Raw genomic sequence first — 6,400 nt, forward strand, 5'->3', positions numbered from 1 at the left:
TTACTTAAACCAGATGAGCCCGCACTCAAGCCAGTGATCTCAGGGTCTCGAACCTGGGTCCTCCATGTCCCAGTCCGATGCTCTATCCACTGTGTCACCATCTGGTCAGGTCCTCCATATTCTCTTTTAAGAGAAAATTTGGAGCTACAGAAAGATAACCATGAATGTTCATTTCTAGAGTGAAAGATATAGCTTTCTGGTGACTGAGAGGTATTTCAAACCCTATATATCCAAAAGTAGAACAACTTCCCCCTTCCCAGCCCCACCCACAAACTTGGTCCTTTTGCCAAGGTCTCCATCTCTAAGAGGTACCACCATCCACCAAGCCGGGAACCTGGGATCAGCTATGACTCTTCTTTCTCTCTGGGCTAGGGTCAGAACAAGGTAGTCAGTTGCACTTATTAAGTGACTTAGATGACATTAAGAAAAAATAAAGCTAGCCTGACCAGGCAGTGGCGCAGTGGATAGAGCATTGGCCTGGGATGCTGAGGACTCAGGTTTGAAACCCTGAGGTCACCAGCTTGAGTGCAGACTCATCCGGCTTAAATATGGGCTCACCAGCTTGAGTGAGAGGTGGCTGGCTTGAGTGTGGGATCATAGACATGATCCCATGGTCACTGGCTTGAGCCCTAAAGGTTGCTAGCTTGAAACCCAAGGTTGCTGGCTTGAGCCCAAGGTTGCTGGCTTAAGCAAGGAGTCACTTGCTCTGCTGGAGCTGCCCCGCCAATCAAGGCACATATGAGAAGTAGTCAATGAACAACTAAAGTGCCACAACTATGAGTTGATACTTCTAATCTCTCTCTCTAAAAAAAATAATAATAATAAATAAACAAATATGAATCAATGAATGAGAATAAATAAATGGATGGAGGATTTCTCAGAGCCACATCTTACTCACCACTGATAATGGAAGGAATAAGGGCCCTGCCCATGTAGCTCAGTTGTTTAGATCATTGTCCTTATATGCCAAGGTTGTAGGTTCAATCCTAGATCAAGGCACATAACAACAGATGAATGATAAATAAGTAGAACAATAAATTGACATTTTTATCCTCTCTCTCTCTCTCTCTCTCTCTGCTCTAATCAATGTTTTAAAGAGGAAGGACTGCCTTAGCTGTGGTGGTGCAATGCATAAAAGCATGGACCGGGAATGCTGCGGTCACGTGTTCAAAACTCCAGGCTTGCCGGGTCAAGGCACATATGAGAAGCAACTACAAGTTGATGCTTCCCACCTTCCCTGCCTTCCACCTTTCTTTCTCTCCTCTCTCTAAAATCAATAAATAAAATGTTTTTAAGAAATAAAAATAAGCCTGACCAGGTGGTGGCGGAGTGGATAGAGCGTCGGACTGGGATGCAGAGGACCCAGGTTCGAGACCCCGAGGTCGCCAGCTTGAGCGCGGGCTCATCTGGTGTGAACAAAAGCTCACCAGCTTGAACCTAAGGTCGCTGGCTCCAGCAAGGGGTTACTCGGTCTGCTGAAGGCCTGCGGTCAAGGCACATATGAAAAAGCAATCAATGAACAACTAAGGTGTTGCAACGCGCAATGAAAAACTAATGATTGAGGCCCTGGCCGGTTGGCTCAGTGGTGGAGCGTCGGCCTGGCGTGTGGGGGACCCGGGTTCGATTCCCGGCCAGGGCACATGGGAGAGGCGCTCATTTACTTCTCCACCCCCCACTCCTTCCTCCCTGTCTCTCTCTTCCCCTCCCGCAGCCAGGGCTCCATTGGAGCGGGGATGGCCCGGGCGCTGGGGATGGCTCCTTGGCCTCTGCCCCAGGCGCTGGAGTGGCTCTGGTCACGCAGAGCGACGCCCCAGAGGGGCAGAGCGTCGCTCCCTGGTGGGCAGAGCGTTGCCCCTGGTGGGCGTGCCGGGTGGATCCCAGTCGGGCGCATGCGGGAGTCTGTCTGTCTCTCCCCGTTTCCAGCTTCAGAAAAAAAATACATAAATAAATAAATAAACTAATGATTGATCCTTCTCATCTCTCTCCGTTCCGTCTGTCTGTCCCTATCTATCCCTCTCTCTGATTCACTGGTCTCTGTAAAAAAATGAATAAATAAAATTTAAGAAAAAAAAAAGAAATAAAAATAAGCCTGACTAGGCGGTGGCACAGTGAATAGAGCATCAGACTGGGATGCGGAGGACGCAGGTTCGAGACCCCCGAGGTCGCTAGCTTGAGCACGGGCTCATCTGGTTTGAGCAAAGCTCAGCAGCTTGAGCCCAAAGTCACTAGCTTGAGCAAGGGGTCACTCGGTCTGCTGAAGGCCCATGGTCAAGGCACATATGAGAAAGCAATCAATGAACAACTAAGGTGCCGCAATGAAAAACTGGTGATTGATGCTTCTCATCTCTCTCTCTGTTCCTGTCTGTCTGTCCCTATCTATCCCTCTCTCTGACTCTCTCTCTGTCTCTGAAAAAAAATAAAATAAAAATAAGAAGGAAAGCAATCTGAACACTTTGAGATTAGAGTTTGTGGGTCTACAAAGGGAAGCAGGAGCTGCAGGACCTGAGTGTTATAAAGAACCCTAAACCACCCTTCCAGCTGTTCGTGGAGCCAAAGAACTAAGAGGACAAGAGAAAATGGGACAAGTCCCTAAAGAAAAGTCCAAAACAATCAGACTTTGCCCCCAAATTAAATTCATGTTTTTCCTTTTGTTATGAACTAAATGTGTGTATCTACCTCAAATCCATATGTTGAAGCCCTAAACCACAATGTGATGGTATTAGGAGATGGTACCTTTGTAAGGTTATGAGGGTTAGATTAGGTCATAAGGATGGGGCTCTCATGATAGAATTAGCACCCTATAAGAAGAAACAGAAATGTTGCTTTTTCTCACTTTCTTCTATGTGAGGACACTGTGAGAAATTAGCTATCTACAAGCCAGGAAGCAAGTACCCATCAAGGAACCAAATCAGCCAGCGCTTTGATTTTGGACTTCTAAGCCTCCAGAAATGTGAGAAATAAATTCCTGTTGTATCACCCAGCCTATGGTATTTTGCTATAGCAGCCTAAGGAGACTGTGACACCTACTTCCCACAGAGTCCATAGTTTGGAAACACGAAGTAACAACCTGCAATAACTGATACACCAGCTGCTTCTGTTATGTTTGTAAAGCAACCTGCAGAGCACCTGGAACACAGCAGCCACTCAGTAAATCCTAGCCATTATGATTTTTTTGAGAAACCATTGTATTATATTGGACAAGATATGGTTTTCAGAATGAGATTGTTCTGAGAAACCTTAAATAAGTTACTCTTAGAGTTTCAGTTTCTTCACCTGTGAAATCTGAGAGCACCTTGCATGGTTATTGTGTTGATTTGATGGGTGAAAGAGCCCTCTCACATAATAGGAACTCACGCAGCTATAGCTCCTCAAAGCATTCCAGGAGTCCAAGACCAGCTTCCATTCAAAGTTTATTATGTACCAGGCAGTGGGCTAGATGAAGAAATACCAGAGTTAGGAATTTAACAAAAAAGAAGAAAACTTTAAACTTCAGGAAATGGGATTTATTTTGCAGCAGCTCCTTCCACAGCCTCTAGAGAGCCTTGTCCGTCTTCTGCCAGTCCCAGTCAGGAATTAACCTATATTCTGAAAACTCCACAGTTTAAGATCTCACAGCCTCACTCCATAGTATTTTTTGATCCCCATAACTGTCACTCCCAACAATCTTCACAGTATTATATTCCCCTTGTTTTGAAAAAAAATCAGTGACTAACTTCCTATTCCTATGGGGAATCAAGTCCAAATCTTTTAACTTGATGTATTGGTTAAGAAAATACTACCTTCCCTGGGCAGTTGGCTCAGTGGAAGAGCATTGGCCCAGCGTGTGTATTTCCTGGGTTCAATTCCTGGTCAGGGCACCCATCTGCTTCTTCACCCCTCCCCCTCTCACCTCTCTCTCTCTCTCTCTCTCTCTCTCTCTCTCCTCCTCCTCCTCCTCCTCCTCCTCTCTCTCCTCTTCCTCCTCCTCCTCCTCCTCCTCCTCCTCCTCTGGCTGCCATGACTTAATTGAAGCAAGTTGGCCCCAGGCACAGAGGATGGCTCCATGGCCTTTCCTCAGGCGCTAAGAAATGGCTCCAGTTGCAATGGAGCAAGGGCCCCAGATGGGCAGAGCATCACCCATCATGCTGGGTGGATCCTAGGAGGGGTGCACGCAGGAGTATGTCTCTGCCTCCCCTTCTCTCACTAAAATAAAAAAATAATAATAAAAAAGAAAAAAAAAGAAAACACTACCTACTATAAAACATAAAGCCCAAAATTCTAGTGGTATCACAAATAGAAATTGCTTTATTGGTCAGATGAAGTCCAAAATGCATGTTCATGACTAGCAGGTAGTTCTGTGTCAAGTGGTGATTAAGGGAGATAGGTTGGTTCCTTCTAATCTGTGTTCCCACCATCTTTAACATTTGGCCTTCAAGATCACTGTGCTTAAGGTTATATGCATCAAGCCAGAAAAGAAAGAATATAAAAGATCTCCCTTGAGAGGTTTTCATGGGCCATGCCTGGAAGTAAGATAAATTACTTAAAGGGAAACTGAAAAACGTGGTCCAGTTATGTGTCTAAGAAAAAGAAGGCAGCCTGACCAGGCGTGGAGCAGTAGATAGAGCATCGGACTAGGATGCGGAGGATCCAGGTTTGAGACCCCGAGGTCGCCAGCTTGAGCGTGGGCTCATCTGGCTTGAGCAAAAAGCTCACCAGCTTGGACTCAAGGTCGCTGGCTCGAGCAAGGGGTTACTTGGTCTGCCGAAGGCCCGTGGTCAAGGCACATATGAGAAAGCAATCAATGAACAACTAAGGTGTCGCAACAAAAAACTGATGATTGATGCTTCTCATCTCTCTCCATTCCTGTCTGTCCCTATCTATCCCTCTCTCTGACTCTCTCTCTCTCTGTCCCTGTAAAAAAAAAAAAAGAAAAAAAAAAAAGAAAAAGAAGGCAAGAGATTCTGATAACCACATAGCAGGCTCTGCCTCACTTGGCATTCAAGATTCTCCACACTCTGGCTTACATTTATCTTTCAAACTTGATCTTTTCAGCCTAACCAAGTAGTGGCGCAGTAGATAGAGCATCAGCCTGGGAGGCAAAGGACCCAGGTTCGAAACTCCAAGGTTGCTGGCTTGAGCATAGGGTCACTGGCTTGAGCATGGGATCATGTACATGACCCCATGGTCGCTGGCTTGAGTCCAAAGGTCGCTGGCTTGAGCTCAGGGTTGCTGCTGGCTTAAGCAAGGAGTCACTGGCTCAGCCAGAGGCCCCTCTCCCTCAAGGCACATGTGAGAGAGCAATCAATTAACAACTAGGGGGCTGCAACAAGAATTGATGCTTCTCATCTCTCTCCCTTCCTGTCTGTCTCCCTCTCTCTTTCTCTCCCTAATAAAAAAGAAAAAAGAAAACCTCTTAGCATGAAAACATTGCAAGTACCCTAAAATGGAAGTTATTATTTTTAGCTCCAGCTGAGACTGAGTTTTCTTTCAAGCATTTATTCTGGATATAAAATGTAAACCAAGAACACTTGAGACTTTAGTCCCTGAGAAGGCCTCTCTCTTTCTCTCTCTTTTTGCATGCCTTTTGTTTTGTTTTGTTTTTGGCCTCACTCTTAACTTACTCCAGGACCTTGAGCTCATCCAGTAGCTTGCAACTCATAAATCCTGACTAATTACACAGATGTATCTCCTTAATGTTTGTGAAGCCCAGTGACTTATAGTTAGGTAAGTGCTTGGAGATCTTCGGGTGAAAGGCACCCAAAGGCAGGCACCAGACACCCTATTCAGTCATAAAAGCAAAATACTACCAAAAAAAACCCAAACAACAAAAAACTTGGCAAAAGCAGCCACCCAGAATGAGCAAATCAATCCTTAGACTGTGATACCCTAATACGGAAACAGGGAGCGAGGTCATTTAGAATGCCTTCCGACTACTTGGGCGAGTCCAGGCAGGGGAAAAGGGACAAGATCTCCAAGTCTTTGACATAACTTGAGGAGAAGAGTGTGAATCTTTCAACTTTCCCAAATGAAAATAGGAGCAACAACATGTTTTGTTATCCTAATTAAGACAGTTAAAAGGCTGGGGCAAACTGGCCCCTGTAAGGGGCTTGAGTTGTGACCAGTCCTGAATGACACCAGGCTCCCCTTCCAACTTCATTCTTCTACTTCACCTTCCCTCTCCCACACCATCCCTAATTCCACCACCTCAGGCCGTAGAGGTCACTCGAGGGGAGCCCAGTCCAGGAGTGTGAGCATTGGTAGGCTCGTCACTGAAACCAAGTTGGAAAAATATAGTGGTGCACATCACGTAGTTTTTACAGGGGTTGTCCCTGAGGTTAAAACAAAAAAGAAACTGCTAGCATAGCTATTAGTTTCCCATCCCTTAAATGGCAGGTAGCTGTGACGTAGTGGCACGGAGACT

Source organism: Saccopteryx bilineata, chromosome 2 (genome assembly GCF_036850765.1).
Source record: "Saccopteryx bilineata isolate mSacBil1 chromosome 2, mSacBil1_pri_phased_curated, whole genome shotgun sequence".
Taxonomy (NCBI): Eukaryota; Metazoa; Chordata; class Mammalia; order Chiroptera; family Emballonuridae; genus Saccopteryx; species Saccopteryx bilineata.